The following is a 26,739-nucleotide window of genomic DNA, read 5'->3' as shown; positions in this document are numbered from 1 at the left end:
ACCGGCAGCCCCAGATGTGCCTGTCCTGGGCAGGTCCCACTTGTCTCCCCAACTCCAGGGACCTGCACCAGTCTGCTAGATTCTATGGTAATTTTAAAATTGCCAAAGCAACCCTCAGATTCTGATCCAGTTCCTTACAGCTTGGATATGAGAGAAGAAAATGCTACCTTCAACAGTCTCACGGGTTTCATCAGGAAATCCATGGCAGCCTTGTTCTAACAAACAAGAGGAGAGCTAGTATGTTGGGTTCATTCATCCCATCTGATCCTCACAGTCACCTCGATCCTAACAGCAGATAAAGAGAAACCGTCGCCAATATTTAAAGGCTGGCTCCACCTTAAAAGGCGTTACACTTGTTTGGGCCTCAGTTTCTTCACTGAAAAGAGGAGATGATGTAGAACAAGTTGTTGTAAAGATGAAATGACTTATGCCCCAATAGCATTGAGATAGCTCCTCAAACATAGGTGTTTGCTGTTTTCTCCTGCTTTACAGACAAAAGGATGGCACCGGGGTGGCAAGGCAGAGTGGCAAAGGAATAGTTTCGTGGTTGGTAAACGGCATCTGGTGTAACCCAGACACATTACACCTCAGCCCTCGCCTGCTTCTGGATCATACTGTATAAACTGGAAGGTGTTGTCAAGGCATCCTCTGGATCCTCTTCAAGCTCAGGTCAGATATGCAGAACTAGTAAGTGTGCTTGCAGGCTGCAAAAATCAAGCAAGACACTGAGATTTTTGTCAGGGAAGCGCAGTTCCCAGCTGAGCCCCGATACTGCCCAGATGCAGCCGGCACTCTCTGGGATCACTGCCTGACAGCTGTTGCCGCTCATCTAACTGGCTGGAGGACACTGAGACTCTCCAAGGCTGCGCTTGGATTATGAATCATTGAGTTCCGGTTCCCAGCAATCTGCCAATTAGCAATACAAAATGCAAATTCTTCTGTAAATCCTGAGAAATTCAAATGATATAAACCCTGTCTTCAGCTGACTCTAGGCAGCAATCCTGCCCTCAGAACCTTTCCAGGCTCCCTAGGCTATGAGTAAAGGGCCGGGGAAGTGGGAAGATCATTCCCATCATCCTCTGCCAAGAACCTCCCTGCTGAAAGTGCAGGTGTACAGGGCTCCGGGTCTGTTTCTACCTCCATCACTCATGAGGACCTCAGTGTGATGTCCTCTGAGCTTTCACGTCTCCATTAGTGAAGCAGAATTGTCAAGTCTTTGAGATTCGTGTTCATATTTTACTTTAGAGCCAAGTTTTATTTTTATCTGACCACATTCAAAATCAACTGCAAATAAAATTTCACTTTAAAGAGACATGCACACTGATTCCCATAATTCCTAAGTGGAACATGATATTGCTGTCATTTGTAATGGTGACAGCGTACAGGCACTTTCAAAAAAAAACCCCAGCATGCACTGGGACCACTGAGAGGGAAGCTATTAGCCTGATAACCAGACATTACAGGAAACTTGTGACTTAAAAGCTTTTCTCTGAGAGAAGAGCAAGGAAGAAGCTGGGCCCGATCTGCTTCAGACCAATCAGCCTCATATCACGCGTGTGTCTGCACCTGAATATATGCAGAGATTCACAGAAGACTACGGCTATTTTTTCTGAATTTTATTTTATTTATTTTTTTTTTATTTATTTATTTATTTATTTTGGTTTTTTCGAGACAGGGTTTCTCTGTGGCTTTGGAGCCTGTCCTGGAACTAGCTCTGTAGACCAGGCTGGTCTCGAACTCACAGAGATCCGCCTGCCTCTGCCTCCCGAGTGCTGGGATTAAAGGCGTGCGCCACCATCGCCCGGCTTTTTTCTGAATTTTAAATAAGAAATGAGAGCCAGGTGTGTTGACACACGTCTATGAGCCCAGCAGTCAAGAGGAAAAGCAGGAAGATCAGGAGTTCAGTGTCATCCTTGGCTACATAGCAATTTCAAGGCCTAATTAATTAACTAATTAATCAATCAATTAATTAATTGACCGGAAGACAGCCCAGAAGATAAAGCGTTTTATATGCTAGGAAGAGGACTCGAGTTAGGACCCCCAGCAACCATGTAAAAATCCAGGTGGATATGGCAGGAGTCTGTAGTCCCGGCTAAGGGGAGGCAGAAATAGGAAATTCCGAGAGTAAGTGGACTAGCCAAAGTAGCCAAAAATGATGAGTTCCAGGTTCAGCAAGAGACTCTGTCTCGGCATATTATAAAGTGAAAAACAATTGAAAAAGACACCTAAAATCAACCTTAGGTCTCCACAGGCACATGCACATACCTGCCTACGCACATGCAACTGCAATTTACACATGCATACCCCAACACACAAACATGCACACAAAATATTAAAATAAAAAAGTAACCAATGAAAAGATGCCTGGGGACATAGTTCAGTGTCGTGGTGCTGGGCTGTCATGCACAAAGCCCAGGGTTCAATCACGAGGACTGAAAAGAGAGAGAACGAGAGAGCAAGAAGGAGAGCGAGAGATCAGTGCACTGGCGTTCTCATTAGGGGTGAACAAAAGGTTCACAATTCAGCAGACTGAGGTATGTGTCACAGGTAATGACTGAGCTATTATTCTGAATGATAATTCCAGGCTTGCACTGAACACTTTGCCTAATTAGACTTCACACGGGGGAAAATGCTTTAATATTTAACAAGTATAATGGTGCAATCAATGTACACAAATCAGGCCTGATAAGGAGTATTGCTTATTAAAGAGAAAGACAGATGGCCATGGGAAAAGGTACAGTCATTAAATATAAAATCTCATAGGCTCCAACTGTGAACACCAGCCACATACTTTAAAATTGCTTCACCCACCGACACTCGAGGCATTGTTTAGTCCAGGGTTCATGTTCCATCAACTACAGAACCACCCACGCCATACATGTAATAAAGTAACTTGATTCAGAGAGATTTGTCCTTGTTCTTTTGCAAAGCCATCTTTTGTAAGCCACTTTCGCTGATGTCACAGTCCCAGAGAGTCAAGATGTCCAACATCTCTCTTACAACCACTTCAGTTAAGTAATTAGCCCTCCTTTTTAATTACCTTCGAGAGCACTTAATGTGTTGGAAGCCTTCTTGACTGTATTAGATCCAGCCTGCCACAAGTTGACAAATACATAATTTGCTTATAGGTAACTCTTGAGGAAACACACAGCAAACAGAGATGTGGTGAAAACAGGCATCGTTACAGACTGTACGTAATAATAAAAGACTTATAAGCACGGTTTTCGGTTTCGTTTCCCCAAGTCAGCTTTACATCACATACAGGGTCCTAGAGAGTCATTTGCTTATTCGTGAATGCGGTTTCTTACTAACCCTATCTATCGATGATGGAATTGCTGCATTTGTTGACCTGTACACATTTATTGAGAGCCTCATGTGTGTCCATTGTGTGCTGACTGTACCATAGTCATTGGAATATATCAAAAGTGGGGTGGAGGGATGTACTATGCTACCTCCACCCAGAAATCTACAGGCTGATCTAAAGACGACATAAAGTATTCACAATCCTATACCGCGGTTAGTTGTTTAATTTGCTTTGGTTTTTGACAAGGTCTCATCAACCCATGTTAACCTTGAACTCACCGTAACTGACACTGGCCTTGAACTCTCGATCCTCTTGCCTATACCTCCCTAGTGCTGGAACTGCTAACATGCAACAGCATCTCTAGTTGTATCAGGGGCAAAACTCAGGGCTTCGTGTATGCTGGGCAAGTACTGTGCTAACCGAGCTACACCCCAGCCCAGAGATGATGCTTTCACGTGTTAAGTACAGGAAACTGGAGATCAAATCTCTCCAGGCAGATGTGTTCAAATCTAGTTGTTGCCTACACAGTGATCAGACCCAACCAATGGAAAAAGTTTTTCCAATGGTACATGAATTCTATAAAAAGTGTTTCAGTAGTATTTGGGTTAAAGGAGATGTCTCTGATCGTCCTACACTCTGTATTTCAGGAGAAAAGTAGACTTGTTATTAATTGAAAAACCCAATATGAAAGCCCTGACAAACCTTAGTGACACAAGAACTATGTGTCCCATTTTCACCCCCAAACAACTCCTCAGAACTATTCTTAGAAATAAAATCTATTTTCAGAATGATCATGGGTTTGCAATTCAGAGAACAAAGGGTTTCACATCTAAACCAACTAGCTAAAGTTGTACCAGTGAAACTGAAATCATTTTAGAGAGAAAGAGCGATAGAAGAGAGAAAGGGTGTGAAGGGTGGGTGTGGTAATTTTAAAGAATTTAAAGCACACACACACGCACACACAAAGAGAGAGAGAGAGAGAGAGAGAGAGAAAGAGAGAGAGAGAGGTGACTATAGGCACCTTGTGAAGCCCAAGGTTTATATTGGTTTTCTTCCCCTATTTCTCTTCACCTTATTATTATTTTAAAGACAAGTTCTCTCACTGAAACTGGAATCCTTCGATTTCTAAATATGGGGTTTAGCAGTTTGTCAAAACTTGCTGGATTACAAAGATCTGCCTGCCTCCCTGGTCCATCACCCATTGCTGAGTTACAAATGCCCATGCTTGGGTTTACATAAATGCTGGGAGCTGAACTCGTGGTTACCAAGCAGCACTTTGCTAACTGAGCTGTTGCCTCCGCCTCTCATTTCCATTTCTGATGTTGCAAAATTGGCAGGAAATGAAAACAGATCCCTGTGTTCGTGATACAGATACTGAGTGCTTACAATCCTAGAGAAGACATTCTATGTAGCACTAAGCCCCTCCTTTGTTGAACTTCACTCCCTGAACTCCTGTTCATCTGTGTCAGCACCAAAATGCCAAGCACACAGTAGGAGTCTGTCCTGAGATTCTGAGAGACTTGAGGGCAGACAATTAGCTCTGTCTGTTGCATTATCATAGCGGCACCTAGAATTACCTCTCAACAGCTACCATGCTGAATAATGCTGCGTTCTCACCATTAACAGCATGACGGAAGCAAACCACCCGGGTCTGTTCCTAACTGGATAGCTGAGTCATCTTAGCTTAGTCCTTCCTGGCTTTCTGTGATTCCACAGTGATAGCCTGCAGACTCTCACCAATGAGCTGAGACTTCTGCCACAAACTGACAAGAAACAATGATCTCAGGTATACTGTTCTTTCCCTGGGTATAGTTTTGCTAACCAATGGTCTTCTCAATACTTCTAGCTTCAAGAATACTGCATTGTGGATTCTGCCAGCCCTCCAGAAGAAAAATAACTTTCTTTTGAAAGCACAGTGTGGCCATTCCAAATATTTCTAATCCGCATGAAGTTACTGAATGAACACAGTCGAATTCTTTAAGCTCACTCTACTCAAGCCCTACCTTTCGTTTTTTGGTGATGAAGAACAGCTACAGTCCCTGGCCGTTTGCACCGTCATCTAGCTCCAAGTATAGACAACACATCTCCATGCCCTTTTTAGCCCAAGCCCAGCCAGCACCATGTCAAACACATACGTTGTCATGCCCTCAGGCAATCAGATTTACAAACCACTTTTACCTACCTCCCTACCGCACCTCCCTAGTTAAAAACACAAATACTCTCTTGTTAGCCTTGACCACCAATAGAGTTCACCATTTTGAAATCATGAGCAGGGGTTGGAGAGATGCAGCCCTAGCTCTCAATGAGCAAAGAAATTCTACATTTGGTTCATGAGGTTACCGAAGGCTAACCTATGTACACAGGTTACCAAAAGGCATCGTGAATAATCTGAGTTACTCATGTCCATGCAAGTCTGGGGACCGATAGGAGACAGTAGAAATCCATTGTTGAACAGAAAGCCCTGGGCCCACTGCCCTCAATCAAAAACTAAAGCTGCATCAAGGTACTGTGATAGTCAATCTTGACTGTCAACTTGACAGGTCTTAGAATCAACCACCAAGGTAACATTCCTCTAGGTTTATCTGTAAGAATGTTCCAGAAAAATTAATTTAGTAGGAATGACCCCCGAATGTTGCCCGTAGCATTCTAGGTATTGTGGTCCCAAAGTGGATAAAAAGGAGAAATAAACTGAGCATCAGCATCATGGCTCTTCGCTCCCTGATTGCAGGTGTAAGGTGACCAGCCACCACGTACGCCCACCACTGCATCTTCCCAACCATGACGGACTCTTCTCCCAAAGTATGAGTCAAAAGAAATCCTCTTCCTTCCTTGGTCTGCTTTATACAGTATATTGCATAATAACAAGGAAATAGCTAATGCTGGGGCCTAGTACGGTTTTCTGGGACTCATTTCACTTATCACACTGGCATATGCCCAATGGGAATCCAAAGACATATCGGGTTATGACAATCTAAGAACTGAAGACAAGTAGAAAATTATCCAAGATCAGAATTTAGAGACTCAAGGTCCAGGGTAAGCACAGCAGTCTCCTTCTGGTCTCCTAAATCTCCTCCAAAATGAAACAAGAGAATGGCTCTTTTCTCTTCCATGGATGAGGCACCTGCCTCGCAGAACAGGCATTCCCTACTTCTCTCTATTGAGCAAAGCCCCAGCAAGAAAGCCATGATAGCCAATTCATAGTGTAAACGAGAAACTAGAACCTAAAGAATTGATTTGCCTAAAATCACACAAAGAAGCAGTGCAGATTGGAGCTTTGGCCAACGCGTTCCACCTTCCAAAGCCACAGCACAGTGTTAAGGACACAGCTTCTTCGTTTCAGACACTGTCCCCTCATTTTCTGACTGTCGCGGGCCTCCATGTGGCTTCACTGTAACAATCTTTCCCAATCCATGGGAGCTAACTTGGATTTCACTTTAAGGATTATTCGTCTTTTTTTTTTTTTTAAAGATTTATTTATTTATTATGTATACAATATTCTGCCTCGATGTATGTCTGCACGCCAAAGGAGGGCTCCAGATCCCAGTACCGATGGTTGTGAGCCACCATGTGGTTGCTGGGAATTGAACTCAGGACCTTTGGAAGAGCAGCCAGTGCTCTTAACCTCTGAGCCATCTCTCCAGCCCTCGTCTTTTTTTTTTTTTTTTTTTTTTGGTTTTTCAAGACAGGGTTTCTCTGTGGTTTTGGAGCCTGTCCTGGAACTAGCTCTTGTAGACCAGGCTGGTCTCGAACTCATAGAGATCCGCCTGCCTCTGCCTCCCGAGTGCTGGGATTAAAGGCGTGTGCCACCACCGCTCGGCCTATTCTTTTTTTTTAAAGCCTTTCCTCTGTTGTGTTTTTAAAGCTGGCTCGTAGCTTTCATTTTAATATACTCTATGAATCCCATAAAATGGTATTTTGAAAATTTTAGTAAATTACTTTAAATAAATGGCTCTCCAACCCTATCCTGCATTTATTTTTCCCTACTTTTTTAAAAACCCTGACTCAAGCTTCGTTTACACCTGGGCAGGTCCTGTTTTCCTAGTCACAGAAGGGTCGGTTTGTACCTATGTGCCACCACACAATAAATAACTCAAGGCCTCCTGCTCTGTAGCTGAATGAGTCGGTTCTGAACTGTAGCGATTCTATAAAACTCACATTCCTGCCCCACCACACACAGCATCTACTCTGCACACCAAACAAAGCTGCTCATTATCATAAAACCACCAGGCACATCGTGGTAAAACCCACCCTGGTCCACAACACAGCCCACTATACAGGCTGTGCCAAGAAGACACACCCAGAGGCCCCTGTGGTTCTGGCTCCCTGCCACACAGTGAAACAGACATGGGTGTCTCTAACCAAACCCCCAAATGGAAAAAAGGAAGAAAAAAAAAACCCAGGAGGCTCATTTCTTCTGTGATATCAACTAACCCTTGAAATCTCAAGTGGGAATTGGCAGAGAGCTAACAATTTTGATTTAGCTCCTTGCTGGCAGAAGATGCACCGCCATGGAAAAGCCCTGCAGTCGGAGCCTGGGGAGTTAGACATGTCTATTCGTCAATACACCAGGCTGGATGCAGAAGGGCTCCCATTCTCTGGTGAGCTTCTGGAAAGAGCCTGTGTGAAAGTTCTGTAAGCCCAAATCGTCAAGTCAACCCCAGGACTCTCAGGAACGAGATGCTAAGAGTCAGTCTTGCTCACCCCCAAATCATGAACATTTTCTGCTTAGCCTGCCTTGAACCTCATTTCTAACTTGTTTCAATTTCCCTAAATACCCTCTCCTTTACCCTCAACCTTACTCTACATCATGGGCATCTGCACTAGGCACTAAGCTATCATTGGCTCCTAGAACCTCTTCTGGTCAGCTCAGAAAGTGACAATATGGGCTAGCGACCCTAGGGCAATGCCAGTTCACAAATCATCTAATGCTATTGCCAAGTCTGTCCCAGATTCGTGAAGGAGAACCAGAAAGGAACATATTTGTCAAGAGTTGATGACATTCTATTTTGGATTTCAGATATCATTATTTTTATGCTTCCCTGACCAGTCAGGACAAGATGGGAAAAAAGGTTGGGAGACCATGAGAGGAGTTAGTTAAGGAGGAAAAGTAGGGAGGTACTGTCATTGGTACCAGCTATTTGCGGTGGCATGGCATTTTATCTGAGATTTCAGTTAATTCTTGCAGCAAGTCCAAAATGCATTGTCCCCATTATGCATGCAAAAACCAGACAAGGAAACTAAGAGATGGGGGAGGGGTCCAGACACCCCAGTCAAGAGGAGATACAGCTGGGCTGACAAACGGAGCACTGCTAAGCTCCAAGGCATAAAACACGCCTTCTTCCTGCATTGTCACCCTTGCTTTTTAGTCCTTGACTTTCTATTGGGAAGCCTTTGCATAACGTAAGTATGAGCACTTTGCCCAGTGAACACATGAGTGGCTGGCTCCAGCGTTCACACCTTTACATTCTGCAACCTGCATGCTTGATTTTATCCATATGTTCTTTTTACAACTTGCCTGCAAAGCACCTTGACAAGAAGTTAACCATCTGCTGAGTGGAGGTGGTGCACTGGGGAGGCAGAGGCAATTGGACCTCAGAGTTTGAAGTCAGCCTGGTCTACAGAACAGGTTCCAGAAGAGCCAGAGTTACACAGAGAAAACAAAACCCTGTCTCGAAAACCAAAACAAAAAAAGAAAGAAAGAAAGAAAGAAAGAAAGAAAGAAAGAGAAAAAGAAAGAGAAGGAGGGAGAGAACGAGAAATAGAAAGTAGAGAGAAAGAGAGAGAGAGAGAAGTTTATCACAATATATGTTGAGCTATTAGGAAAAAAAAAATCCTGGATGTAAAATATAAAAAAAATGTGCTGAAGTAGACTCTTTGATAAAACTGCATTTGTTATCTTGCTCCATCCTGCCCAGAAATAGATATCAGTGCAATAACCTAATGAAAATCAATGTCCTAGAGTTTTCTCGGGACTCAGAACCCCAAAACATTTTCCCAATTGCCAATTCAAGGAGTTTATGCTGGGAATGAATGAATAAATAAATAAATAAATAAATAAATAAATAAATAAAGCAGTAGAAGCTGGAAGAATAGCTTAGTCAATAAAAAGCTTGCCTACTTAGTCAATAAAAGAGCATGAGGATCTTCCGAGGCTCCCCAGCATGCACAGAGCATGTAGGCTGTAGCGGTGTGCCATGTGGACTTGTAACCCTAGTGGCTGGGAGACAGAGACAACTGAATGCCCAGCCTAGTCAGTGGTGGATGGTTCCTAAGAAATAACACCTTAGCTTGACCTAGCCTACACACAGGTAAATGCATGCATTTTCATACACACACACACACACAGACAGGGAAGAGGGACTGGGAAAGCAGAGGTTCTGGGCTGAAACCAGGCAGATGTAAATTAAAGCCTAGCTCTATCATCCAACCTTACACAACCTCAGTTCTCTCATCTGTAAAGTGCAAATAATAATAATCTACATACCCCAAAGTGGCTGTGCAAGCTGAAATGAGCATCTCATGTCCCCTACTTAACACCGCCTTGGTCAGTTTTAGCATGGAAAGAATTACCTTGTACTGAAATGTGGTGAGAAAACTTCAGAGAACTATCTGACTTTGCGAGCGATCCAGAACTACTAAATTCACTGAGTCTTCATCGGAGTATTTCAATGGCTAAAGAGATCTTGATCTACACTGAAAGCAACCCAGGCAATAATTATAAAAACACCTGGAGAGATACATACATATGCACATATGCAACTTACTACCTGGAAGGCATTCTTCTCAACACTTCTCCAGACAGCACTTCCTTCCCAGCAGGAAGGAAAGTGGCTCTGAACTCTAATGAGCTATGTGTTTACCAGGCTTACCAACCTGGCCCAGGATGGTCAATCACACATCAAAGAAGAATACAGAGCTAAGTTCTAAGGGGACAGCTCACGGGCTAACAGCAGCAACACTAAAATATATTGGCCACCCTGTCTCGAAAAATCAAAAAAAATAAATAAATAAAAATAAAATAAAATGTATTGGCCAATTTAGTAGCAAGTCCCTAAGCTAGGTGTGGTGGAGCTTGCTTGAAATCCCAGCACTCTGGAGGCTAGGAAGTTCAAGGTCAGTTTCAGCTGTACTAGGAGACTATTGTTTTATTTAGAACACTTTATTAAGTATCTAACAAAGGAGAGACAAGAAACGTCACTTTTGAGGGTCCACAGGGCTTTTGTTTCAGAAACAGAATAGATGGTGTTCCCAAAACCATTGGTGAAGATCGCTAAATTAAACTGTGCCTTGGGAATACAAAAGTCAAGGCTGTTCCAGAGTTCAGTATTAGACAGACAGCTTACACCTACCTCCTGGGCTTCCTGCTTCCCCCTCCACCAACTCCACACATCTTCTGTGTGTGAAAATAAAACAAAGGAGCAGATGTGACCCCAGGATATCCAAATGTTTGGTTTTTGCATTGCCGAAAAGCAACAGAAATCATCTGTGCAGCCTGTGCTAAGTGATAGGCTCAAAAAACCCTAGCTCACAGCTGTCATCGGCATACAGGTGGTACCTCCCGAACGCAGGTCCCTATAAGTGACTCCCAGGTATAAAGAACCATTCGTTTTCTGAACCTCCGGCAGGCATCCATAATCTTTGTCAGCTCAGGGTTCTTGCCCAAACTAAATCACAGTTCTGCAGCAAGCCCTACGCCTGTCATTTTGGCTGAGCCTCAACTTCCGCCTTGGGAAGAGGAAAGAGAGACTGAGGGGTGCCAAGCCCTTCCCTAGCTGGAGGTTAAAAATCTCTTCCGGTTCTAGCGAAGCATACCTTTGTACAAACAGGATCTGCACAGCGCTTTGATATGCCAGAACCCTGAAAGCAATCCAAAGAATTCAGCCTAATGGCAGGGTGGTGGTTATAAAAATTATCTGTGGCCTTCATGATAAAAGTTAGTCCTCTTATTTTGTTCCTCAGCAATGGGCTAGCCTAGATCTCCATAGAAAAACAAAAACAATCAGATTTCCTTGTTTTTGAGTCACACCGAAATCAGAACTGGATGTCTGAAATGTTTCTGAATTCAGAATGGTTCTTTAAGTAAGAAGAGAAACTCCTTTGGAAGGTTTGGAATCTCAGTGTGTTGAATTTCTTTACCTTAGCTGACTCTTCTGTGTAGAATAAGGGTTGTTTAGCTTCCCAAAATAAACTAAAGCGCGCTGGAAACCTGAAACTATTCTTATTTATTTGCAAATACTATGGTTCTATCGGGGATGATACTGCTGGTTTTCATAGACTGTCAGTGTTTCTTCTCCCAAATAATGAGTTCTGTCTAAGAAACACACCTTCAAGCTGTTCAACAAATATCCTTAAGCCTGAATGACTTCACTAAAATCAGAATTTACAAGGAAAAAAAGCTTTCCAAAACTCAGAGCTGGGTATGTGTGGAGGGTCACTGAAGATCTGAAGTCAACCTGCTACAAATGAGGCCCTACTTTAGACAAAACTTCTCCACAAAAGAAAGATACCCTTTAATGCTATGTGGTAGAATGCAACAAAACATTTTAAGGGTGAAATTTAGTGCAGCTCCAAAAAGGAAAAAAAAAATGCAGAGAAGAGGGGCTTCAACTGGCTATATAAAATCCCTTGAGAAGCAATTCATATTATTACAGTACATCACAATGTATATGTAGCAGATATGCATAGTGCCACAAGTATCCATTTAGGAGAAAAAGCTATTTTAAGTATATTAAAAGATTAAAAAAAAATCCACCATAAACAGATGAACCTACACACATACAAACACACAGATACACACAAAGAACATTAAAATTCTACATCTGAATCACGTATTTAATTTCTAAATTTCATATTTGAATATTATGATACATAAAGTAAAAAGTTCAATATTTCCATCTCTAAACTTATTTTTAAAACCCCACTGAATCCATCAAAGAGAGCTTTTATTTATTTTCAGGCCTTTGTCAATGGTTTTTGCAAATGTGTTCTTTCCTGGTGAAGGAAGCTCGGTTTCTCTGCTATCTGAAAGGACAGAAGACTGGGAACAAATGATATGCAGGGTGTTCCAGTGTGCAGAGGAGGCCCCTAGTGGTGAAGGCACTGCTAGACCTCGACTTTTACAGGTTTTATAAAACCACTTTATCATGAGGCCAAAATCAATAGGTAATAAAGTCTACCTGATCTCAGCCTCTTTAGGACTTCTGTTAGCCTTAATATATGGTAGGGCTGTAATTTACAATCCCAAGATCCTTTCATCAGAAATAGAAAAGGACGGATGTGACCTGAAGAATAACTTTATTACACTGTGAATTCCAAGCCAACAAACCTTTAAGTCCTTACCACTTGCCAGTGTGGAGTGGGATGGGACAAGGGAAGCAGGAGAAAGAGCAGCCATGCACAGCGTACTGTTTCTGCTTTTCAGTATGATATCATCATCCAGCACAGAACTGGAAAACAGGAAGACTGGATTCTCAATTTAAAAAAAAAAAAAAATCCCTGAAGCGGTGCCTACCAGCATCCTCCACAGTGGCAACTGCTCGGTTCAAATGGACAAGTAGGGAAACATCCAGTGACCTTCAGTGAGCAACAGCCTTATGGATGTATGGGTGGACAGGTGGGAAAAGATCGCATCAAGAATTACAAATTTTAAAGACTTTAAGAGCTAAAACATATCTAAAAGTATTTAAGAAAGACAAGAGATAGCATTCAGGAAAGGGTCTACTGTGTTCTGAGCACTTCTAAAGGAACGTTATTTAATTCACCAAGTATCTCTATCACGTGAGGAGTATTGCAACCATTTTGCACATTAAAATTCTGGTATTGGAAAGAGCAAGTGACTTGCCCAGGGTGATTAAAAAGCAGGACAAGCCTCTTGGATGACAGCTTTCTGGACTGGCAAAGCACAATCTCACAGTCATATAAACGGGTGAGCGTTGTGTGGTGTTTTGATTGCATTCTGACAAAAAAGTTTGTTTTGAGACAGAGGGCAGAGCTAACCACTAGCCGACCAAAATTGACCATAGAGGTCTTGGAGGACTGAGACAGTAAGGTGGGGCTCAGAGAGGCTCTTGGCCTTTTTGGATAAAAGAATGAAAGAGATAGAGGAACGGAAGAGATGAGAGGCCATCACAGGTGGCTGCCCCACTGCTTCTCTGGTCTTCCAGGCTCTTAACCTAATATCTGACTCCTGATTTTTTTTATTGATAAAGAATAATTAGATAAATGCTTCAGATGAATCAAAAATTGGGTATTTTCTTTGAAGCTCACTAATATGCTTTACAACTAGACATATGAGATCTGAGACAGAAATATCGAGAGAATTAAAGTGGTATTGCCTGATCATGATTTGGTGTTTGCATGTCTGTAATTTGAACACTTGCCACGCAGAGGCAGACAGATGTGATGTCTAGGCTAGCCTGGTCTACAGAGTGAGTTCCAGGACAGCCAGGGCAACAAAAATAAACAATGTCTGGGGGAGGGGCGGGGGGATTGCTTGATTTGTAGTGGCAGCAGGTGTGTCCTAATCTGCAAAATCCAAGCTTGACAATTGCACCACACTGAAAAACTTAATCACACACACATACAAAAAAAAAAAAAAAAAAAAAAAAAAAAAACCTTAGCGTTTTAAATAAATTCATGATTTTGTCTTGGGCTGCATTAACAGCTGTTATTCACCCTATTGCCCTCCATAAGCTGCAGGTTGGACACACCCAATAGGTAGCTCAATATGGAAGAAATGGTTATACATTTATTAAGTTTCTATACTGGATATGGCCCATCTCACATTTTCCCAGAATTGGCACTTCCTGGAAGCTCAACGCATGATCCCTCTATAGGAGTAATCATTCTTCTGGTTGCTCCGGTGACCTTTTATGCCAAGGGCACCAGTTACCCTCTGTCTTTATGCTATTTTCACGTTTGAAAGACTCTTTTCCATGTGGCCAAACCCCAGAGTTTATTAATGCTCACAGCTCACAATAATTGGGACTCTCTTACATGAAAAGTGTTAACACAATCCAAGAAACCCCGTAGAATTATGAGGATTTACTAGACACTTAAATTCCTTATAAACGGGACTGTAGTTAGTTATCTTTAATGACATTTAAGTGACAACTGTGCCAAGACGTTGTAATCAGAATAAAAATGGAGTTTGCAAAATACAGCCATCCTATTATTCATTACTGTTTCATTTTTAGCATCCACCGAGGCTCATTGTCTGGCCATGTACAGCACTGTTAATGTGTTTTCCTCTATAACTTCAAAATCACTGACGACAGGGGTACAGGTGCAGGAAGTGTGGCGGAAACAAACAACTTTGCCTTCGCCCAGCACAGCTTTCCTTTTCCTCCAGCTTTCAGAATGCCCCACTGCACCCCAAGACCATGTCCTAGGAGAGCTTCTCTGCACCCCTGGCGCACACGGTTGTACTGGGTAACACTCAGATAGTGGAGACCCTCGGGTACAGTGCAGGAAAGCTTGCTGCCCACGGGTCACCCTCTCCATCACAGCAAAAAATAATCCGGGAACAGCAAACTAGAGGCGCCAACGCGTGCCAAAGCTACTTTGAAAAGGGGTTCTGTATAGTTAGCCAGTAGCTCGGGACTCAGAAAGCGCTGGGGAAGCCGCGCTAGCCACGGGGTGCGGCACTGGAGACCCTCGCTAGGAGCCGCACTCGCGGTCCTTGTAGAGGCACCGAGCCCGCCACGCACCGAGCACTATCCACAGCGGCAGTGATCGCGGAGTCCTCGGCCCTAGGATAACATGATCACAGGAGACCAGCCATGGGGTCGTCCTTTAGGGCTGACAGAGAGCCAACCCCGAGGGGGCAGAGGCGCTGGGCTGAGCGGGCAGGCGAGTAGCAGCAACACACCCGCACGCAGCCGGCCACGCCCGGCCTTGCACTCCGGGTAAGGGACCCCTACTTACCCCTGGCAGTACTGCTGACAGCCGGGCGGGGTCCCTCAGCTGCGCTGCTCCCGCCTCTGCCGAACTTTCCCTCCTGCCAGTCGGCAGAGGGCTCGGCTCCACCTCCAGCTCCGGCAGCCACCGAGTCTCCAGGGATAGGGGGCGGGGGTGGGAGGGGGGAAGTGGAGGGACAGCGCCGGCTGAACAGCAGCCAAGCACAGAGCACGCCTCGGGGTGGGAGCCCCGGAGCCCGTGTAGTGGAGGCAGCGTGGGCGTAGGGGCTGGGGTCGCGCCTGGCTGCAGCCACCAGATTCCACCAGGGCCCTTCTGCAGTGCGTCCGGCTTCTGAGCAAAGCAGGGCACCCTGATTGAGAGACGGTCACTGCAGACACCATGCCTGGAGAGCAGGGTCTTCTGCACCACGGAGTGTTCAAGAATGACTGATCGCCGACATCCAGAGAAGTTGGTGAAAGGCCCTACGACACTGCTGGAGGCTGCGCCCCAAGGGAGAGGTGGCTCAGTGTCTGTCCTACAAGTTAGCCCGGCTCCCCCCACCCATTTCCCCATTGGTCCCCCTGTGTCATTTGCTCTGCTAGGGCTGTCCTCAATCCAAAGACGGCTTGCATCCAAAACTTTGTAAATTGTACTTAAGAGAATTAATAAGCTAGTCGCTGTTTTTGCTGCCCTGTGTAGTGGTGATAATGCCTTCATTAAGAAGCTTTTATTTACAGAAGACCAGAAACTCCTTTAACCCTTCAGCCCCACTGTGGCTGAGGGATGTCTACAAGGACCTCTGGCGGCCACTTCCCCACAGCAGCTCAGCTGAGATTTGCGGAAAATTGAAGAATCCGTCTTTAACAAATAAACAAAACATACAGTAATTTCTCTGACTGCATCAAAGTACTACGAGTTATGGAGAGGATAAACACGGCATATGTGCATACCTATGGGGACACAAGTTATTGGCCACAAGTTAGCTCCTAGCTGCCTCAAAAGGCAATTAGAAGGCAATTTCCATTTGCCGATGGAAGTCACCACCTGGACGATGGGTTGGTTACTGGCTGTGTTGAGGTTTTTCAATTTCACACTCTGTCACTTGTGGGCAGCCAAGCAACTTCTTGCGAACTTTAGTGATAGACAGTTTGTTATAGCTTTGGTTTCTTTCGCCTGCTCTTCTCAATGATGTCTCCAGAATCATGCAATAAAGTAAAGCATAAACTTCAGTTTGGGAAATGGGTTAGAGAACTCGATATGGGTTGCTATGGCCCATGACAGACATGCCCTGTAGGCCTCAGAGCACAGACCTTGCGGACGAACCAGCATGAGGAAGATGGAGAAGACACGTTGTAGCTATAATAATCTCTATTACTCTACATAAAGGAAAGAGGGAGATAGTTTTGGGGTTGACTGCAGCTACTTTATGGGTGCCTAACATATAAAGGTACCTCAACTTACTACTTTCAAACTTCTACTTGAACGTTGACTCTGGAGATCAGCAATAGACACCAATGTATATGGTGCCACTACATAGCCATATACCAATTCCAAAGCCAGGTTTAATGGACTGGTATCCCTTGGTTTTTATATGAATACTATAATACTATAGTCATCTTTCTATACTCGTCTATACATACGAAAAATAAGTGAATTGAGAAACTTATGAAACTAAGTGACGACGTCTCTGAGAAAAGGTACCTTTTCCTGGATGAACAAGAGAGAAAGTGATTTACAGTGGATTGTCTCCTCAGGAGCTTCTCTTACAGAGTTATGTCAAGACCACACTTTGTCTCCATCACCACGAGAGGCAGCCCATGCAAAACCAAGCAAAAAAATCAGCAGAAAGATGGGTTCCCATACCCTAGGACCGAGGACCAGAAAGACTGAGCAGGACACTAAGCCAAATGTAGTTTTGTTTTATTTAGAGATAGGGTTTCAGGACTCAAAGTAGCCAAGGATGACTTTCAACCTATGATCCTCCTGCCTCAGGCTCCTGAGTGCAGGGAATGCAGACATTTACCACTGAGGTCAGTATTGGATGAAAAAATACAAACATCCAGGCAGAGGTGGTGCATACCTTTAATCCCAGCACTCAGGAGTTTGAAGCCAGCCTGGTCTATAGAGCTAGTTCCAGGACAAGACTGCACAAAGAAACCCTGTCTTGGGGAAAAAAGAAAAGAAAGAAGGAAAATAAAAGGAAGAAAAAAGGAAAAGACATCAAGTACAAAACAAAACCTTTTCTTTTCTTTGAAAGACAGTCCTGATATGTGGCCCACTCTGGTAACATATCCTTCTCTTTGGCCTCCTGCATACTAGGATTATAACAATAGACCTTACCTGGCTGAAATAAATTTTTAAGACTTACTAAAAAAAAAAAAAAAAAAAAAAAGGAAAATTTTACTACTTGAGTTTTTGAGTTTTAGTTTGTACCTGAAAGGCTTTAGTGTTAAATATCTTTCACAAGCATGATTTTGAATTAAATTATAGTGTTTGAAGGACGTAATAAAGAGACATTAATGTCAGGTTGCCAACATAGGAGCAATAAGGAAAAACAGACAGTTTTAGAAATAAGTGAAAACACAATAACAGAGTGACTTAAAGGAGAAAGCCTTTATATATAAAAAGACAAATGTGCATATTATACACATGTGTCTGGGTTGGCTTGGACCTCAGCTGGTAGCTCAGAGTGGCCTCCAACTTGTGGTAATGCCCCTGCCTTAGCACCCCTGGTGTGAGAGTGTAGGTGCGTACATCACACCTAGCTTCTTTTTTCTAGTCACCTGTTTTAGAGACTGAAAAGCTGTCAAATGCCAAGGATGGGAATATTTCATAAAATCCTAATCGGGTATCTCAGCTTCACCAGGCTCCTTGAGCAGCCTGACCCAGGCCATGCAGGAGCTGAAGCGACCATTGTGAAACTCGTCCATTAAGGCGCAATTGCTTTACTTTCTAAGAGATTCACGGAAGTCGTGGTGACTCTCCCTTTCAGTTCCGGTCCACTAATCAGGGTTATCTGATTCTTTTTTTTTTTTTTTCATTTTTTTTTCATTTTTTTTTATTCTTTTTTAATTAAAATTTCCACCTGTTCCCCGTTTCCCATTTCCCTCCCCTCCTCCCAAATATTGCCCCCTCCCCCCAGTCCCCTCCCCCTATCCCCACTCTTCTTCTCCTTCCCCCACACCATTCCCCCTCCCTCTCGATACTGGAGAGCAGTCCAAATTCTCTGCCCTGCGGGAAGACGAAGGTCTTCTATCTATGTCCAGGAAGGTGAGCGTCTAAACAGGCTAAGCACCCACAAAGCCAGTTCATGTATTAGGATCGAAACCTAATGCCATTGTCCTTGGCTTCTCATCAGCCTTCATTGTCCGCCATGCTCAGAGAGTCCAGTTTCAACCCATGCTTATTCAGTCCCAGACCAGCTGGGCTTGGTGGGCTCACAATAAATCAGTTCCACTGTCACAGTGGGCGGGTGCATCCCTCGTGGTCCTGATTTCCTTGCTCATGTTCTCCCTCCTTCTGCTCCTCATTTGGACCTTAAGAGCTCAGACCGTTGCTCCAAATTGAGTCTCTGTCTCTACCTCAATCCATCGCCAGATGAAGGTTCTAAGGTGATATGTAAGATATTTATCAGTATAGGATAGGGTCATTTCAGGTTCCCTCTCCTCAGTTGCCCAAGGTACCAGCTGGGGACATCTCCCTGGACACCTGCGAACCCCTATAGAGTCAAGTTTCTTTCCAACCCTAAGATGGGTCCCTTAGTTAGGATATATACTTCGCTGCTCCCGTATCCTCCCTTCCTATATCCCAACCATCCCAATCCCCCGAGCTCCTCCCATCCTCCCCTTCTCATGTTTCTCATCCCATTTCCCCTTTGCCCCTTGCCACCTCCCCCGCAAGTTCCCAGTTATTGCCCTGCAATCTTGTCTACTTCCCCTCTCCAGGCAGATGACTATATGAATTTCTTTGGGTTCACTGTCTTATTTAGCTTCTCTAGGATCATAAATTATAAGCTTAATGTCCTTTATTTATGGCTAGAAACCGATTATGAGTGAGTACATCCCATGTTCCTCTTTTTGGGACTGGGATACCTCACTCAGGATAGTGTTTTCTATTTCCATCCATTTGCACGCAAAATTCGAGAAGTCATTGTTTTTTACCGCTGAGTAGTACTCTAATATGTATATATTCCACACTTTCTTCATCCATTCCTCCATTGAAGGGCATCTAGGTTGTTTCCAGGTTTTGGCTATTACAAACAATGCTGCTATGAACATAGTTGAAGAGATACTTTTGTCATTTGATGGGGCATCTCTTGGGTATATTCCCAATAGAGGTATTACTGGATCTTGGGGTAGGTTGATCCCAAATTTCCTGAGAAATTGCCACACTGATTTCCAAAGTGGTTGCACAAGTTTGCATTCCCACCAGCAATGAATGAGTGTGCCCCTTTCTCCACAACCTCTCCAGCAAAGGCTATCATTGGTGTTTTTGATTTTAGCCATTCTGACAGGTGTAAGATGGTATCTCAAAGTTGTTTTAATTTGCATTTCCCTTATCGCTAAGGAGGTTGAGCATGACTTTAAGTGTCTTTTGGCCATTTGAATTTCTTCTGTTGAGAATTCTCTGTTCAGTTCAGTGCCCCATTTTTTTATTGGGTTCATTAGCATTTTAAAGTCTAGTTTCTTGAGTTCTTTATATATTTTGGAGATCAGACCTTTGTCTGTTGCAGGGTTGGTGAAGATCTTCTCCCAGTCAGTGGGTTGCCTTTTTGTCTTAGTGACAGTGTCCTTTGCTTTACAGAAGCTACTCAGTTTCAGGAGGTCCCATTTATTCAATGTTGTCCTTAATGTCTGTGCTGCTGGGGATGTACGTAGGAAGTGATCTCCTGTACCCATATGTTGTAGAGTACTTCCCACTTTTTCTTCTATCAGGTTCAGTGTGTTCAGACTAATATTGAGGTCTTTAATCCATTTGGACTTGAGTTTTGTGCATGGTGATAGATATGGATCTATTTTCATTCTTCTACACGTTGACAACCAGTTCTGCCAGCACCATTTGTTGAAGATGCTCTCTTTTTTCCATTGAATACTTTTAGCTCCTTTATCAAAAATTAGGTGTTCATATGTTTGTGGGTTAAAATCAGGGTCTTCTACTCGGTTCCATTGATCGACTTCTCTGTTTTTATGCCAATACCAAGCTGTTTTCAATACTGAGGCTCTGTAATAGAGTTTGAGGTCAGGGATGGTAATGCCTCCAGACGATCCTTTATTATATAAGATTGTTTTGGCTATCCTGGGTTTTTTGTTTCTCCATATAAAGTTGATTATTGTCCTCTCAAGATCTGTGAAGAATTTTGATGGGATTTTAATGGGGATTGCGTTGAATCTATAAATTGCCCTTGGTAGAATTGCCATTTTTACTATGTTGATCCTCCCAATCCAAGAGCAAGGGAGATCCTTCCATTTTCTGGTATCCTCCTCAATTTCTTTCTTCATAGACTTAAAGTTCTTGTCAAATAGATCCTTTACTTCCTTGGTTAGAGTTACCCCAAGATATTTTATGCTATTTGTGGCTATCGTGAAGGGTGATGCTTCTCTGATTTCCATCTCTGCTTCCTTATCCTTTGTGTATAGGAGGGCAACTGATTTTTTGGAATTGATCTTGTATCCTGCAACGCTACTAAAGGTGTTTATCAGCTGAAGGAGTTCTTTGCTGGAGTTTTTGGGGTCGCTTATGTACACTATCATATCGTCTGCAAATAATGAAAGTTTAACTTCTTCCTTTCCAATTTGAATCCCTTTGATCCCCTTATGTTGTCTTATTGCTATTGCTAGAATTTCAAGCACTATATTAAAGAGGTATGGAGAGAGTGGACAACCTTGTCGTGTTCCTGATTTTAGTGGAATAGCTTTGAGTTTCTCTCCATTTAATTTGATGTTAGCTGACGGCTTGCTATAAATAGCTTTTATTATACTTAGGAATGACCCTTGTATTCCTAATCTCTCTAAGACCTTTATCATAAAGGGATGTTGAATTTTGTCAAATGCTTTTTCCGCATCTAATGAAATGATCATATGGTTTTTTTCTTTCAGATTATTTATATGATGGATTACATTGATAGATTTTCGTATGTTGAACCAGCCCTGCATCTCTGGGATGAAGCCTACTTGATCATAATGGATAATTTTTCTAATGTGTTCTTGGATTCGGTTTGCCAGTATTTTATTGAGTATTTTTGCGTCGATGTTCATGAGTGAGATTGGCCTGTAGTTTTCTTTCTTGGTTGTGTCTTTGTGTGGTTTTGGTATCAGAGTAACTTCAGCTTCATAAAAAGAATTTGGCAATGACTTCTCTGTTTCAATATTGTGAAATACATTAAGGAGTATAGGTATTAGGTCTTCTTGGAAGTTCTGGTAGAATTCTGCATTGAAGCCGTCTGGACCTGGGCTTTTTTTGGTGGGGAGGTTTAGGGTTATCTGATTCTTGGATGGCAGAAATGTGCTGTGTTTTCAGAGGTGTGTCATTAGGTGCAAGGGGTTTTCTGTGCAGAGATTAGAGCTCAGCCAGAGAGTGTGCTAGGGGGTAGCCATTAACGGAGGGTTTAATTATATTCTATACAGTCTACTTCCAACAACCTTGGAAATAAGAAGTAGAATTCTAACTAACGTTTCAGCAAAATGAATAAAGCAAATAAGTAGATTGCACTTTCCTACGGAAAGTTCCATAACTCAAACACACAAGGGGCTCAGCTGACGTCTGCTGATGAGTGAGGGATACTTTTAACTTCTTCCAGCAGTCTCTACATTTACATCTTTAAAGGCACATATCATCAAAACTATTACTTTGGCTAGGCATAACAACATGAAAGAAGAGGATCTTGACTTTAAGGCCAGCCTGGGCTACCTAGCAAGTTCACAGCCAGTTGAGTTATACAGTAAAATCCTACCTTAAAAAAAAAAATAAGCAAGGGATGGGAGGCAATTTAGAGGGGGTGTACCTACCCAGTATGTGCAAGGCCCTGGGTTTGATCCCCAGTAAACCCCCCAAATAAAGTAATTGCTTTTACACAATATTTTCAAATTTGCTTTATTCATGCTCTTCTTTCAAGAGCAATTCAGGAGGTCTGGAAGGAGGAAATACCCCTCCCATATTACCCTTTTCTCCACATGACTGGAAGAAAGCATCTTCCTATTGGAGTGACATTTCCAACAATGTAGCTAAGACCTTAAAGAAAAGTTGTCTGGCACACCCCACACTTCAGGGGTGGCTTTTCCACCCTGTCTCTGTGTTCTGTGTGGGCTCTCACTGTGGAAAATATTACCTCGTTGCAGAAGGTCATTCAGAAAAGCAAGGTGTACGAGCAAAGTACCAGAAAGCAGTTCACATCTGCCTGTATCCCTGGGTCAGAAATCTAGATGAGCAAGCAAAGGGCTGACCAAAACAGAGTCTTTCCTTGCCAAGCTATGTGCATCTGCTCATCGACATTCAGAGATCTAGCTCACCCAAGTCCTTTAATCTCAAATAGAAACCCGCATTTTCTTTCTTCTTTTCCTTTAAATTTCATATGACATCTTAAGCTATTTTGTAAACATGTTTCTCCTTTTAATTTTTATTACATTTTTATTTGTGTACATGTTGTGTGCAGGTGAGCCACAGCCTTTGTATGAAGATCAGAGGACAAGCTAATAGAATTAGTTCTCTCATTCTACTCTGTGGGTCCTGGGAAACAAAATCAAGACATCAAGCTAGTGGCAGGTGCCTTTACCTGCTGACCCATCTTGCTGACTCTCATTTTCAAATATTGAATATTTTCCATTTAGTAGCTCAAGTCTCTAAAGGTCACAGAAAGAGTCCCCTAGCTTTCACTTCAGGACTAATGTGTTTTAAACTGGTGGATAGGCCTGTTTGAAATTATTATCATTGTCCAACCATTATCATCATCTTAGATCATTTATTATTTACGTCAATCTCTATAAAACCCCTGTCCCGCTTTCAAGTCCTTAATCTGTGCTCTTTCACTGGCGAAAGATATACTGCAGCAAACTCCCCATAATAAAATATGCTCCTATGACACACATCATTGCAAGAATCTTTATTACTGACTGTAAGGTAGGATACACCGAGGAGTGCCCGAAGTTCCTAGGAAATCTACTGTAGGATGCCTCAGCACTAAACAGGGGAACCAGCTTGGAGACAAGAAGAGCGAGGACATTAAGAATCAATAACCCTCAAAGAAAAACTGCCTAAGGAAAGCAACAATTGGGATGATGCTGCAAATGAAAAAGAGAAAGGCAAAGATGAGAAACCGTGCTTTCCCAATGAGAGCAAAGAACATCAGTTTCTGGCCTTCTTGTTTATCTCAGTTCTAACAGAGCTGCAATTCACCCAGTTTAGCCACAAAGAGGGAGCCCAACAGGGTCTTTGCCTTCAAAACTGAAGAACTAACAGTGCTTCCCTGGCTTCAAGAGACATGCTTAGCAGGAAATGCGTTAGTCAAATCGTTATTCAGTTACCCACGGCAAGTGAGACAGTTACTGTGTACCACAAACAGTGGGAACAACCCAAGTCCTCACCGAGGAACCTAACATCTAGTGGAGAAGTCTGAACCTAGCATTCAAGAGCTCAGAGGAGAGAAAAGAAAGCCTGTTCCCTAAGTTACCTGTGTTTGGGTAGCCTGCTGTGAGCAGTGGCTTTTGTAAGGCAAGTAGGACTTTGGTAGGCAGATAAAAGAGGGAGGCAATCTCCAAGATGACACCCTTGACCATGAAGCAACGTAGGGAAAGACTGAGCAAGTCCTGAAAATAATCAATATTCCAAATGACCAAGACATATGGGGCATTTAGGGAGAAAGATGAGAAGCATCTCAGTGGCCTGAATCTAGATTATGTGGAGCTCTGACTGCCGGATGAAGACTTCATTGTATGAATTTTTGTGGAGTGCCAAAGTGTACGTAGAAGTGGACACTGTTGCTTGCTTAAACAGCGTTCCCTATTGATGGGAGAGCTCTGCTTTCACCCTGAGCACAGCTCCATGAAGCCTTGAAAGGAAGGTCAAATATGCCACCACGTGGACTAAAGAGATGAGGCAGCAGTTAGCAGCAGCACACACTTGGCGTGCAGAGGACCCGAGCTGGATCCACAGCTCCCACAGTAGGAGGCTCACAGGAGCCAACAACCCCAGCTCCAGTGAAATTCAGCGGCTCTGGCCTCGGGCATCTAGACTCACAGGCACACACCGTGAGGCACACAGACATATCCGTAATTCTAAAAACAAATCGTCACAAAGGCCATGAGCTATAGAGATGTAGGAAGGTAAATCACGATCAAAGGGGACATCGGTGGGAAAGAACGACTATACCTCTGCAGAATCTGTGGGCTGCCTCAGAGGAGACTTCTGGGTATTAGTTGGAAGCGAGTTCAGAAAAGGCCAGGGTTAGAGAGAGGAGGGTAAGAATGGGAGACTGTCCCTTGACAAAATGTCATCTCAAAATAAGGGGAAAGGTGAGCTGAGAGCCGGGTGACGGGAGGAAGAGGAGAGTGAAACTGTGGGCGTCCCCGCTCCCAAAGAGGGCTCCATGGAGGAAAGCAGAAGGACAGGGCGAAACCAGAAACTGCAACGCTTGGAAGTCCTGGAGTTCCGGAAGGTGGCATGGGTGCGGGTGCTATAGCTAGATGGGTCTAGAGAGTCGGCTCAGGGCACATACTGTCTTGTAGAGGACCCAATTGTGGTTCCCAGCGCCATATCCTATGGTTTACAACAGCCTGTGACGCCCAGTCCAGGGCATTTGACATCCTTCTCTGACTTCTGAAAAGTCACATCAGATACACACAGTGTGGCTGCACAAGTTAATTATAGAAAAAGTTGCTCTAATTTTAATCGTAAACATCTGTGTGGTTACCCTGACAGTTCACAGTGAGCCCAACCTGATTTGCTGTTAATCAAATCACAGACCTCCCTGGACTATGAGTAGTGACCCTGTCATTGTATACAGAATTCCAAGCATGCTTCAGTCTTGACCTAGAAAACCAATAGCAAGCAGAAATAAGCCGTAAGAAACAGGGAACGATCCCTTAGAAACTAAATCTTTATTATTTATTCTGCCTGCTTTCAGCACAATAACCATTTCAGGATATACAAATTTGTGCGTTGCTACAGTCAGGAAGCCCAGGGACTAACGCTGAGGCTCGCTTGACTGTCTCCTTTTTGCACGTACACGGCTTATAAAATAGCACCACCCACAGTTAGGGTGGGTCTTCCCATTTCTATTAATCAAACCTTGAAACTTCTTCGCAAACATGCTGTCTGCTAGGTGATTCAAGTTCCTGTCAAGTTGACGATGGGTATAAACCATCGCAGATTCTCACCAGAAGACATGGGTCCCGAGTTTACCCTAAACACATCTAGTTATATGTTGAGAACCACAGTGCCACCTAGGACCAGGCTGTACTCCCAGTCTGGACCTGCACTGAGTCTTCACCTACTGCCAGCTGTACCTACGCACCCCTCTTATCTCCTTCCTGCCTCAGGAAACTCTTAACAACCCACTTGGCTGCCTACAAAATGAATTCCCCATCCGGAAACAATCTCTGCTCTGAATTCTGGGTGCTCCAGCCTGGGGTCTACTATGTTTTTCTTCCTCTGTGTTCACCCCCCCCCTTTACACTACTATTCCCCTTCCGAACCCTGCTCTCATATTGACAGACAAAATTAACATAGAGTTCTGTATCTAAGACCCAGGACCTTCTCTGCCCCCCCCCCAAAACCTGTCACTCATTCCGAAATCCCCTCAACACTACAGCAACACTGCTCACACCAAAATTTGTGGAATCCCTTTGCAGATAAATTTGTTACGTGACTCCAGAAAGGCCACGGTTGCTATGCTCTTAGCTCAGATCCCCAGCAGCAGAAGCACTATGATCATTGCCACCGTCATTATCCACTGATGTCATGGTTTGTGCCTTGAAACTGCTCTTGTCACATGCTCATTAACACGTTCATCACAGCTCTGTAAAGAAACTGAGGCAGGAGCTTCAAGACCAGCAGAGCCTACAGAATGAGACCCTGTCTGAAACCTACACACAAGGGCAAGGTGCCGAGAGACAGAGACAAGCAAAGAAAGAGGAACAGAGACAAAGGGAGAGAAGACGAGGCTTAAAGAGGTCACATAGCTTCCTCAGCTTAGCGTAGATAGTAATCCCAGGACCAAGATTTACACTCAAGTGACCTTGAACTTTCTGTATCTTATAGCTAAAGATAAAGGAATCCAAAGAACTCACGAAGTCTTTCAAAATACTGTATCTATACAACAAAAATAACAAAACAGCTTCCTAAGTTTTGAAATTTTATTTCAAAACGTACTTTTACATTTGTGTGTGTGTGTGTGTGTTTGTGCACACACGTTGGAGTGTGGCCAGAAAGGCCAGAAGAGAACATTTGATCCCTCTAGAGCTAGAGGTGGTTGTGAGTCACCTGACGTGGGTGCTGGGAACTGAACTCCAGTCCTCTGAAAGAGCAGCTTGGCCTCAAACTTACTG

At 43.5% G+C, this 26,739-nt stretch overlaps 1 protein-coding gene across 4 annotated transcripts in view; it reads right to left on the bottom strand.

The window, feature by feature from the left end:
* Csgalnact1 (chondroitin sulfate N-acetylgalactosaminyltransferase 1) overlaps positions 1–15,361 on the bottom strand; it is a 322,039-nt gene extending 306,678 nt beyond the window's left edge. For 2 of the 4 annotated variants that reach the window (XM_057752646.1, XM_057752651.1), the window contains exon 1: positions 15,230–15,361. The gene's annotated coding sequence lies outside the window, so the exon portion shown is untranslated. The remainder of the gene's footprint in view (positions 1–15,229) is intronic. The other 2 variants (XM_057752647.1, XM_057752648.1) reach the window with 1 other exon arrangement.
* Between the last annotated feature and the right edge of the window lie 11,378 nt (positions 15,362–26,739).

The sequence above is a fragment of the Chionomys nivalis genome, chromosome 20 (assembly GCF_950005125.1).
Source record: "Chionomys nivalis chromosome 20, mChiNiv1.1, whole genome shotgun sequence".
Lineage (NCBI taxonomy): Eukaryota > Metazoa > Chordata > Mammalia > Rodentia > Cricetidae > Chionomys > Chionomys nivalis.
Note: the sequence above shows the minus strand (reverse complement) of the source record. Positions and strands in the feature narration are given on the sequence as shown.